This window comes from Epargyreus clarus, unplaced genomic scaffold, assembly GCF_041222505.1.
Source record: "Epargyreus clarus isolate Ecla_fem2 unplaced genomic scaffold, WU_Ecla_fem_2.2 ptg000029l, whole genome shotgun sequence".
In the NCBI taxonomy this organism is placed as follows: Eukaryota; Metazoa; Arthropoda; class Insecta; order Lepidoptera; family Hesperiidae; genus Epargyreus; species Epargyreus clarus.
In genome coordinates, this window is record NW_027332235.1 from 5,661,003 (window position 1) to 5,673,957 (window position 12,955).

The window sequence follows — 12,955 nt, forward strand, 5'->3', positions numbered from 1 at the left end:
GCACTAGAAATATAATTATATATTATTAACGCATATTCCGACGTTGATTTTTAAAGGTGGTAGAACTTTTCTTTGTTCGACCAGCTACTTCACTTCACTTCTACTACATTTGTTTTTCCTTATAACAAACATAATGAGCGCTGCTATTTTGATGTGAAAAATGTGGTAAAGGGGATACACTTGTACCAGGCGTTCCAATTTAGTTCTAAAAGAAGCACGCTTCTGTGACCTATCTCAAGTAGGACTCCACTTCTATTTGGAGTTCATTACGTCATATGTCACTAATTACACTTAATCTTTGTTGCCAAAACCATGAATTAAATAACACAAAATTCAATCGTAAAATCGCGTAAGTCAACTAAAAAGGAACATTCCTTACCTTAACTTAGTCTCACAGTCAAATTGACTTCAGATATAATTAATGCTCTCCATCGACCGATCATTGCAAGACACCATTAAAACGGGCAGCGTTAAAAAAATCACACATCTATTAAACTGATTAGATTCTATACGTAATTTATTGTCAGCCGTATAAGCCAGTCGCCGAACTGGACAATGCCCGCTAGAGCAGGACAGACAGAGGTTTAGTGCGAGACAGGTATAGTGGGCCTTGCAAGGTGATTTCAGTTGCGTCTACGCAAGCTTATAGTCAGGTTGTAACACACACAAGCGCGTTCACGCGCGCCTTTTTCGAAATCGCGATGTTACAAAAATAACAACGTTTATGTTCTAATACGAATCCGATTCACATCGGATCCCGGACGATGAATGTACAAATAGGGACCAAATCGTAACTATGACTATTGAAAGTGCGTGAAAAGAGATTAGTGGATTTTTTCCATAACAAAACCAATGCTGATAGTGATGTGTGCTTCCAATGTTTTGGTACTGAAACCTTGTTGCGAATGTGCGTTTTTCGAAATAACTGTGAAGTGCAGTTAGAAACTTTTTCGGAGTTACAAGGTGACTATTTTTATTACTTACTTCTCTATTTACTTTAGGTAACACAGAACGCATACTAATTGTGTTTGTGTAGCGGCGAAGCAAACTTTTTGTGGAGATAAAAAATCTTTTCTATTATAAAGTCGTCAAGTGTAAGGCACTTATGTTTGAAGCACCGATGTATAGATTTCTAATTGCACATACGCAAAGCTGATTATCGTATTATTAATGGTTGCGATTCAAAATATTGCAGAAATTTATCATGTGGCAATTAGTATTATAAATTATCGGAAACACAAGATGATTAAGACAGCGACATTATTTTCAGAGAAATGTAGAGAAACGAGTATAATTATCGAGATTTTTATCCTCTTGGTAAATGTATTTGCTACAATACAAGGAATACTTTTATTCTATTACCTAGAATAGGTTTATATTATGACTAACATTTATTTTTCGATAAGGTATGTATGCGAATATTATGATTGACGACTTTTTCTATACAATTGAAAGCTAGCAAAATTTATTGACTAAACGACTATCTAGTTTTGGCGAGCAAACTTTCAAATTGTTTAACCTTATCATTAATCATACAAAAATGAGTTGCTCTATTAATATTTCTGTCTGTTATCAACGATTGTCATTTTTTAAGATCAAAATTATTATTAGCACGTAGTATACATACTAACGTGTATAGTACATAGTACTTGAACTTAAGTATGTTCAAAACATGACACGACGGACTAAAGAAGAATTAATTAGTGGACTGTGAGAATTTGTATATGTACTAATTGAGAGTTAACAGCACTCTATTTAAAGATTTACAATAAATGATTTTGGAAATATAAAATATATTTTATGAAAAGGATTTAAAATACAGAGTATATAGAGTTTTATTTAGTGTCATCTAACTAAATTTACTCGCATTACATTACACATCTAGACATGAACCATTCCCGAAATTCAAAATTATTTTAGCCAAAATATCTAAAATCCGTCTCTTTACGTACTAACGTAAATACATTGTTGCCCATCTAACTTTACATAACAGAAGTCAATTATCCCTCATAATACGTCTATCTAAATTTACACAACATAAAACAATTATCCCTCATCATATACAAAGCATCATCATATATACAATACGATAAAAGCACCTGTTCGATTTCACGCGCAGATTTACTCCGCATAAACCTATCATGGTCCCAGACACCGTCACGTCGCTAACAAGTGCGTAGTGCCCACGCATTCTGGAAAATGACAGCTACACCCGCTGCCGGCCAGGTGCGCGGCTCCAAATGTCATACAATGTTTGTGAATATTCCGATTGGGACTTAGGCTTGATTATTGATACAAATCAAAGGTACGGTACAACTTCGGTACGGACAGGTGTGTTAGAAGCTGTTAATAGATACTATAAGATTACATAGAATATGGGATTCAATTTACATCCTTACAAAGATTTACATACATGTAATTACTAGAATTACTACTGTATATACTACAAACTTTAAGCTCATATTTACCCCCTTAAGGCTAACTTTTCAAAAACGATGTTAAGGGTGTTTTATTATTTCTAACCAGAAAGCTAGATACTATGTTCCATCACAACGATTTTCAATAAAAACTTTTAACCCATGTGAGCCCATTTCGTTAACAGAACTTATTACCCAAATTTTGTCATAAGACAATGTTTTCGGATTTATTCCAATAGGAACTTAGGCTTGATTATTACAAATCAAAGGTACGGTTCAGAAGATATGGACAGGTGTGTCAGAAGCTGTTAGTAGATACTATAAGATTACATAGAATATTAAATCAAATTCACATCGTTTTTAGTAGCTTTTGAGAGAGATTTCGTAGGCGTAAACCATAACATAATACCATTCTTAAGCCTCTTAAAGTTAATTTTCCAAAAGCGATGAAAAAGGTGTTTCATTATTTCAAACCAGATAGCCAAGTACCATGTTTTATAGACCTTGCTTCAAATTTAGTGGATTTTTAAAACAAACTTTGAACTCTGACATGTAGGTGCACTTAAATTCCATGCTTTAGGTTGTGTGATGACAAATCAACCAGTAAGGAAAAATGTAATAAGTACAGAAGAAAATTATTTTACTGTATATTTAGATAAAACCTATTTAACACGTACTTTTCTTGTTATCATGCTGCTAACTGCGTGGAACCTACGCATTTTCGAAAATAACAACACCCGCTGCTGGTCAGGTGCACGGTTTCAGATATCACAGGATAATTTAATTAATTTATAGGATTTATGATTGAACTAGAATAGATACTTTTGCTGAAGTAAAAAGTTATTTTAATGTAGCCACTAATACTCCTTTGTGATTGATTTTTCGTAGATGTAACCAAAAATCTATTGTCTACATTTTCGTAGCGCCATCAATATACCTACGTCGTTTGTGATTCAGTTATTTTTTCAGGCTACCACATATTTCTGTTTTTTAAATCAGTTTTTATAAAAACTTTGATAAATATAAACTGACAAGACTATTGATCCAAGTGCCAATCGATGTTACAAAGTAACTCTTTTCCTTTTGGTGTAAGTTACATTTCTTATGGCGTAATTTACACCTTGTTACTCTAACAAGTGGATAAAACCCACGCGTTTCGGAAAATGACAAACATCCCGTTGGCAGTCAGGTGCAACCTATGTCACTCAACAATGTTGCTTGTTCTTGTAGATTTGTTTCTCGAGAACTAAGGGACCCTAAAATTATTTAAGTTCTTATATGGACATATATATAAATTAGTCTTTTATAGGTAATATCCAATTATTTTCCTATTTCATCGTCAACCCATTACTTTCCCAATGCTGGGCATGGGTTTCCTCTTAGAATGAGAGGAGTTTTGAATACCGCACTGGGTAACCTTCTTTAAAGAATACTCAATCCTGGAGGTTTCCTGGCGATGTTTTCTTTCATATTTTAAGTAATAAGTACCTAAATTATAATACGCGTAAAATCTAAAGTGATTCGAACTTCGGACCTTGCAATTGAGAGATAAGTTTCTAACCCCTACATTATCACTGTTTTTTGCATTAGTACTAAAGAACCCTAATTATTTTGATTGTTATTTGTGCATAGACCTATTAATTGGTCATTACTAATATCTACACGATAAATTTAATAAAAATGCAGACATAGATTACTTAATAATGCAAAAATGTTATACACGGTTATTAATATTAAGTTAAAATATTGTTAAGCAATAAATTAGTAGCAACCGAAGCATGTTACGAAGTCATTTAATTCGGTACAATTCTCAAAGCGGAATATTTCATTCTAAATGTCACATACAGTGTAGTAGTATAGAATTGTAATAGAAATAGGATGCAAATCTCCAAGTAGCTAAAGAGTTACAAATGCTGTAAGGCCATAAGAATCCTTATTTCAACATATAAATATTCAAAATATTGTAAGTAAAATGTTCTTCAGTACCTTTAGTATGAGTTTTACGTTTTTACAAAAATGACTGTTTTGTGTTTGTTTACGTATTTTCCATGCATTTCCAATCAGTACTGATACAGTCCGCTAGGGGCGCTGATTGGAAATGTATGAGCAAATACGTAACAAATACAAAAACAGTTTTTTTGTAAAAATGTAAATTTTTTAGAAGCGTTTATGATAATGTCAATCATATAAATCTCAAAAAAATACCATTAAAATAAATAGTAAAATTCCAATTACCGAAGCCACATGCCTTATTTTGGAAAATAGAGTTTCGTCTCTGTCTTAATCTGAGATTTTTAGCATGCCGATTTATCACCTGATTATTCATTATCCATTTAATTATCTTAGCTATTTTTGAACATATCTACATAAATTAAATTTATTTTACATATATTTACCGTTGAGAAACACATAAGCACGAACCGTATTTTAAAAGCTCTAAACTCCTTTTAATTAGTCTTCCAACATTAACGACATACCAAATTCTATTTTTAATAATTATAAATTAAAAACTAAGAACCACGCTAAAATCGTACAAGAAAAAACTTGATTCCTGACGCTCCTGATGACGACAATGGGATAAAATTATTAAAGTCGTGTTTTGTCTTGATAATTGTTCAAAATTTCAAATTAATCGGACCGTTCAGTGGGTATAAATTGAGTTCAAAGATTCAGTTACATACATACATACAACCCAAGGTAATAAAAGAGTGTTAAAAATAATTGTAGTGTCTTATAAAACGCGGCATTCCGGCTTAGTCTTCAGAAATAGTAACGCATCTTATTTGTGACGCTATAATTTTGTTTATTATACTTATCATGTGGGATATCCATTTAATAGCATCATTGTTCAAACTTACTGTGTTAATAACAACGCAAGTCTAGAAATCTTGTAGGTATAGGCACCATCACTGACCGCACCGGCACTTTCTATCAGGTGATATTGTGGTTTGACTCGCACTCATATTCAATTAAATTTATATGTTGCCTTGATAAAGTGGTGTTGGGTTTATGTTACCTAATATTGATAGATAAACAGTAGTATGGTATGAACTACACCGTAGGCCAAATAATGAAAGTGTATCACAAAAATAAAGAAAATTATAATGAAAAACTTACTCGTATAGCGGTAAAAATAAATAATAATACATTATAACTCCAATTTTATTCTTTATTATTTTTTCATTATAATTAATACGACAAAAAGTAGTTCTTAATAGGTAAATTGAGTCACTAAAGCATGTCGTAGGCATAATTATTATCATCATTACAAGATCTTTTCAAATCTGGTCATTTATGGTGCAACACTGAAGACTGAGTTGGAATGCGTAATAATACATTATATTATATTGCGTAGTAATCATACCTTATATTAAACAATACATTCTATGGTTTACAGTGGGTTACTATTAGGTCAATTACCGGATAATTCCGTCTTCCATCTTTTAAGGAATAAAATAAGGAAAAACTACAAAACGAAGCTACAATACTATTACAAATGTTATTGTACCGTAAAAGTTAAGTTAGTATAAAATTTATTTTAAATGATAACACAACAGCAGAAATCATTATTTATTACGTATTAAATTAAGTTTAATATTTCTGTAGAATAAGAGCGTACGAATTATGCAAATATTATGGGAATCCATATCAATTAAGATAAAGAGTCAAATAGGTTGAAAGGTCCTTGTAAATTTCACTTTACCTACTTCATAAATTTTTGGATATGTATTTTATATGCAAACTTTGGAAGTCTGATAATGTATTTATTAGTGTGGTAATGTATTTTATAAGTATATTTAAAGTTAACATTTAAATTAACACTAATATATGGGAATAGATTAGTTGAAATTTATACCCCTATGCAGATTTTTTTGGATTTAAATTACAGGCATATTTGACTTCTTGAATCTTTTCAAATCAAATTAATTAGTACTTAAAAGGTGGAAACATCTTTTGTGGTTAATTTGAAACAACTAACCTTTTTTTCGAATGCGGTAACGGAACGGTTTTGTGCGAATGACAAAGACCAAAATCCTTAGTTCTTTTTTTTATATAATATTTTTTACGCAAAAGGGATTTTTGTTTTTTATAATTATAAATATTTACCTGTTGTAACGACAGTGTCAAGTGCTGCTGTATTTTAATTAAAAGAGTGTAATACGGAGGAATTACTCGTAGGTACACGAACCATTAAGACATCAACTTCAGTGCCCTTTGTATGAACTTTTACGATTTTACAAAAATGATTGTTTTTGTATTTGTTGGTTTTGCTTGTGTGTAAACAAATACAAATACAGTCATTTTTGTAAAAACATAAAAACTCATATTGAGGGTACAGGTAGGAGTGGAATCTTATTTAGATATGATTACAGGTACTGATGAGCAATATAAGTATACCGTTAAAAAGACTGGAAGTCTTTTGCAACGTTATTCCTGAAAATAAAAATGCAAAAAGATCTTTCCTTAACGAGCATTTTACGGTTACAGTTATGCATATAGAAACGATATATCATTTTACGAGCGTCATCCTAAAAGTATAAATAATATTATCTCGTATTAAGCACCTGCTAGATACAGTAACTTTTAGGGTTGGCTGCTAGACATATATCACTTATTAATTTATGTTTGTCACATACTACTTTTTACCTCCAATAGTAACGAGAACCCATGTAAGATTAAACAACCCCGTTAAAGTCCTAAGAGTCCTTAAAGGTTGGCCGCAGATGCACCGCTATCCCGGAGGACTATGTTGGAAAGCCTCAAATATAGTATAGGCAGAAATAGTGGTGATGTTGCCGTCGGTGTCAAACCACAGGTACTAACAGCTTGCAGACATCTAGTCCTGTGTTATCACAGTCAAATCACGAACGCCTCGCTTCTTTCCTTACTTACTAAACCTACACATTCTCATCAACCAGAAATAGGATACGTTTTAGTTCTACACAAATAACCACATATAGTGGCAATACATACCTCGTGCCAAGTGATGCGTACGAGATACAAATCAATTATTGTGAACAGCTTTTGTTACAACCTGTCTTTGGTCGTGGACCGCGTCGTTCCGTAACCATGGCAACCGGGGCTCACGTGAACCGTGGAGAAATGATCGATTGCGTATACCTATACTTATTAATGAAGTGATTGACATATATTTTAATTAGATATATTGATTGTTTAATCAATTTCGAATATGACAGTCTTGTAAATTGTCTTTGGTTTTGTTGAAATAGTTTTATAAAAAATATCGATATTATGTATTTTAAAATATGTTCATAAGTTATATAAATTATTGACAATGTGTTAATTAGTAACTATGATTTGATAACTTTATGTGTAATATTTAAAACCCATAGGTCTTTACCTTTATACATATTTATTTTAAGTATTCTAAAAGTATTTTTTTTTTGTTCTTAATGTATTATGTACAGTTCTTTAAGGAAATAGAATTAACAACAGCAGCTGTTTAAAAACCATTTGTTAAATAATTACACAATAAAGTGTAATAAATTCTTAAAAATAAATACTTGCGTAATACTTATACTTATAAATGATTCATACGGGATTATTTACAGAATAAAATGAAACAGTATTATGCAGTTATCTTGTCGTCATATGAAAATATTGAGTAAAACAATATAGTACAAAATAATTATTGAAGCAATTACACTGTACTACCTATTTATGATTCATTAAACTCACAATAAACAGGTTTTCATACAATTATGTAAACCGCATTACATTGAAAATACGTATTCAACCTTATTTTACACTGTAAATTGACTTAAAAGTTCAGAATAGCTTAATTAACGAAATTCAATTAAAAGTGATGTAACTGATATGAATTTTATGGTTGTTACTACTTCAAAAATAATTGAAATTGTTACTAAATTCCATTGTATTAATAAAAATTACCGTTATATTAACATAAGTTACATTACCTATGTTAATTTCTATAGCGAGTGCGTTGATGTCTTTCGTATCGACGAAATGTTCTTACAATATTTTGCTTATTCAATGGTCCGTAATTGAATAATTCATATTATTAAAGTTGTTTGCAGTAAAAAGGTGTGTCGAAACATGGTTCAGACTATAACAATTAGTACTCCCATAAGTGGAAACAAGGAATTATTTATTTTTGTTTAAGTATGACAAGAATACGCAATAAAATTTAGTTTTAAAATGAACATCTCATTTTCTGGGTCAGTTTCCTTTAAAATTAATATGATTACTAGAATTCTATTCAGTAGTGTTAAGCGCTGCTGCGTTCTGGTTTAAGGGGTGTGGTAAGGGAGAAATATACTTCCAAGGCGTTCCAGTTTAGTCCTCAGGGGTAGCGGCGCATCGGTAGTCGGCCTCAGGTAGGAAAGTATAATCTTATCTGGGGTTGATTACAGATGTCCATAACGTTCAGATGCCACCCAGCAGTGGCCATTTACCATCAGGTGGACTGCATGCTCGTCTGCTACTCCTATATTATAAAAAGATATTCCTTATATTAACATAGTATGTTGTGTAGAATTCAAGATTAAGAATACCAATGAATTATGCGCATTAATATTCGTACCCTTACTAATGGCAATGTTATCGACCGTATTTATCTATGTTTGTCTTATTGGCACTCCCTATAGCCCAAACAGCCTGACGGATTTTACATATAAGGTGTCGTTAGTTTTACCTAGTCGGTTTTTATAGTAATACCCTACTTCATAAAGATAGTTTATGTCAAATGGTTTGATTACTATCTGAAACTTAAACATAATTTCTATGATATCTTAGTAAAAATAAATTGTAGGAATATTAATGGAATTAACCTTTCCACCTTATCTTTAACCGAAGTTTATTGTTCTGGATAATGGGTTCCTAGTTATAGGGGCGATTCGGTTGATCTGTTATAAGTTTATTATCTTACAGTTCACGACACATGTTCTTATACAAAAATACATTTTTATACATCGCTATTGTAAAGTTACTTCTATTTCGAATTCTATAAATTAAAGCGGTAGTATTAAAGTTATTTAGATGTGCTGACCATAAAATATTTAAATGTAAATGCATACCTAAGAGTATAAATGTTAAATATTTAATTACATATGCGCATAAAGAAATGTCATCAGGGAAAATAAGGAATCACCAGGAATAAACTAGACAGAACACAGTAGGTAACACAAAGATAGTAAGTAATACTTCAAATTTTGTGCAGTGATTGTTTTATTCTTCACGCATTTAAACGTATATATAAATGATCAAAACGAATAGTAATAATGTATCAAAAACAGTACACTCAATGAATTATGATGCAATATAACTTATTTTGAAATAAGAACAAGAAACTGGAAATAATTTTACACGAATTGTTATTCTTAAAAACAAAATAAGTGGAAATACCGTAATTTACGTGTAGCCAAAACTGTTTAAATCAGTTCGTAGCGTTTAATTTTATCGTAATTTACGTAAGTACTTACATATTTCACGCGAAGAAATATTGTACGAGTACCTACGTACCTACATGACCGGCCCTTTTACTTTTTACATTTTACAACTTTTTTAAGTACTAGCTTTCACTGTGACTCCGTCTGGGTAGTTGAACCACTTATGTACTACCACTGTATTACTTGATAACGTATAAATTACTGGTTAACTTGTAAATTACTCAAATAGTAATTTACCAAACTATGTAGGTATAACTAAATAATGGTACTCTATGGATTCCTGGTAAAGGATATTGGTGACGCATATGTATCAGTTTTTTTGGGGAAAATATTAATTGCAATTCGATGGCTGTGAAATGTTTTCGATATTTGAAATCTTTAAGTTATTTTTGTGTTTTTATTCAAAATTTGATCGTTAATAATTTATTTTATACGTACATCCGGATACTATAATTTTATTATTTTTTTGCACTACGAATTTAAAATATGTAACATCCGTCAGATTATAACAATTTTTACACTCAAGTTACATACTATCCCAGTTAGACGCTACAAACGTCAATGATTAGTTCAAGTCAAGATTAAATCATTAAATCATACAGAGAACAAAATACCGTTGCGTGCAAAAATATAAGGATATCAAATGCGTGTCCAAACGCGTAATAAATAACTAAACAAAACGAAAACGAAAACGCAAGATGCGATCGAAAATAGAGCTCCTCGATTTAAAATCGGAATGTTATCGGGAGGTTTCAATATACTCGATTATCGAATGTTACAAAAAGACAAAACACACCTTCCGTGCGAAGTGGAACGCCGGGCGGCACGCAACGTATTCTTTGTCTTTTTATAATTTATACTTTCATTAGTCCACCCCGGTTTATTTATGTATCTAAATAAAGACACGATTGAATAAAATTAACAATTTCTGCAGATTGAGATGGCGTTAAAAGGTTTTTTGGTTTTAATGTACACGAAATGGAAGTTTAAATTGTGGTAAGACTAAACAGTTATATGAGGCATTGTGACTTACTTATAATCAATCTATCCAATGTTTTGCCTGCCAAAGATAGACATTTCACACTTTCCGCGTACTAAAAACATACTAATTTCCGCAAACTAAAAATTAACATTTTCCATAATATTAAATTTCCTTGGGAAAAATGTAGATGGACGCCAGATACCTACCATTAGATAGACTTCTTAATCGCTTATTACTCCAATTTTATGAAGTCACAAAAATAAATTTGAATATAAAAATATTCCTATTATTTTTGTCAGTTTTGATTTCAATCAGCAATTTGCGGATTGTAAAAACTGCACATACATTTAAATTCTTAGTGACATTCTTATTACAAGTCATGAGTCATTTGTGCCTCAGGCATGACATTTGACTATTTGTATAAAATGTAAACAAACAAAAAGTAGTATTACATTATTCAGTTGTCTATGTTTACAAATAACTTGTTAATTCTGAATTAATTAAGAATTTCTTTTGCCAACCTAATGTAAAAACGATCGTGCAAAGTCGAAAGTGCAAAGTATAAGAATTCTGTACCCTTAGTTTGTGTTTTTACGTTTTTAAAAAAATACTGTTTTTGTATTTGTTTACGTATTTGTCTATACATTTCTAATCAGCGCCCCTAGCGGACTGTATTAGAACTGATCTTGTAAACAAGTACAAAAACTTTTTTTCATTTTTTTTAAATGTAAAAAACAAGGATACTGTAAGTTTTTTTAAGTTCTTCTTATGTGGATTAAATGTAATGAGAGTTCATTGGATATAATTATTAATTATCAATTTCTTTATAAGTAGGACTCCTACTCTTACTAAAGTGACAGATAAAATACAGCTAAATCTTTTTGGGTTTAGGTCCATCGACATAAATTTTTACATCAAAAATAATATACATATTCCCTAAAAACGATTTTTACAAAAACGAAAAATAAAATATAAAATCTTAAAATATGTAAAAGTATGAAAGTATTATACATACAGTTACAACGTTCTAAAATATATTAGAAGTTACGTTTTAAAATATATGAGAAGTATGTAATAAAAAAATGAGAAGATTTCATTGTCATAAAGAAAGCCTAATAAATAAGTGCCATAAGCAAAATAAATCATATAATTTATCTAAACGCGTTAAAATAAATAGAAAACATGCATAAAACAGAATTAATAAAACCAATTTATACATTACAGAGAAGAGTTGCCCGTTTGACAGTACCCTTTGTTTTAAAATATGACTCTGTTTATCTCACGTAGTTGTAATTTTCAACCAAGTTTTATCCCTACAACTACGCCCTTAAAGGTTAAAAAAGGGAATTGTATAAACTAATATAGGGTGGGTTGCACTGTAGGTTCGTTTAAAATTTATGTTTAAGTTAACTATTACAATAACTTTGGCAATAGCGATGGGATATAACAATTCTGCACCAAATAATTTGCCATTAACGTCATTTGTGTCACTGTCGCCTCAATTTTTGATTGAGGTTCAGAGATATGAAGTTTGACGAAAACAATAACTTTAACCGACCGAAATTGATTGGTTAACGTCAGATATTACCCATAACGTCATGTTAACCGTAACTAAAATAGTGCAACCTTGAATTGCCTAACTGTAGTTTTGACGGATGGTTAAACTTTTGTTAAAGTTAAAGTTACGTTGTGTAACCCACCCTTACTTATATAACGTTTCCATATTCTTGTTAAAACTACAATCGATCATAAAACCTCCTACGCAATGTTGTATAATGACTTGTAGTCTTTTTACATTTTTAGGGTTCCGCACGCAAAGGGGAAACATCGGAATAGGGCTTTATCTCCGTATAGATAGACACTTATAATTTTTTAAAGGTGTGTATTGCCATACTCGCCATAACAACAAATACTGAAATAAATAAGAATAAAATGGAGCACCCACACAAGATACCGATTTTTTCGCACTAATTATTGAACCCAAGTTACCTATCTCTTTGAACCTAAATTAATTACTTTTTACTAGCATTGAATCGTAATAGACAGTCAGTTTAAATATTCCCAATGCATTTACTACTATGGCTTTCATAATAATGAAGGTAATAAATACTAAAAATTAAAAATTG

The 12,955-nt window shown here is 31.1% G+C and overlaps 1 protein-coding gene across 2 annotated transcripts in view; it reads left to right on the plus strand.

The window, feature by feature from the left end:
- Positions 1–622: 622 nt before the first annotated feature.
- Positions 623–12,955, plus strand: part of Sox102F (transcription factor Sox102F) — a 376,128-nt gene continuing 363,795 nt past the window's right edge. For both annotated transcript variants that reach the window (XM_073089569.1, XM_073089571.1), the window contains exon 1: positions 623–963. The gene's annotated coding sequence lies outside the window, so the exon portion shown is untranslated. The remainder of the gene's footprint in view (positions 964–12,955) is intronic.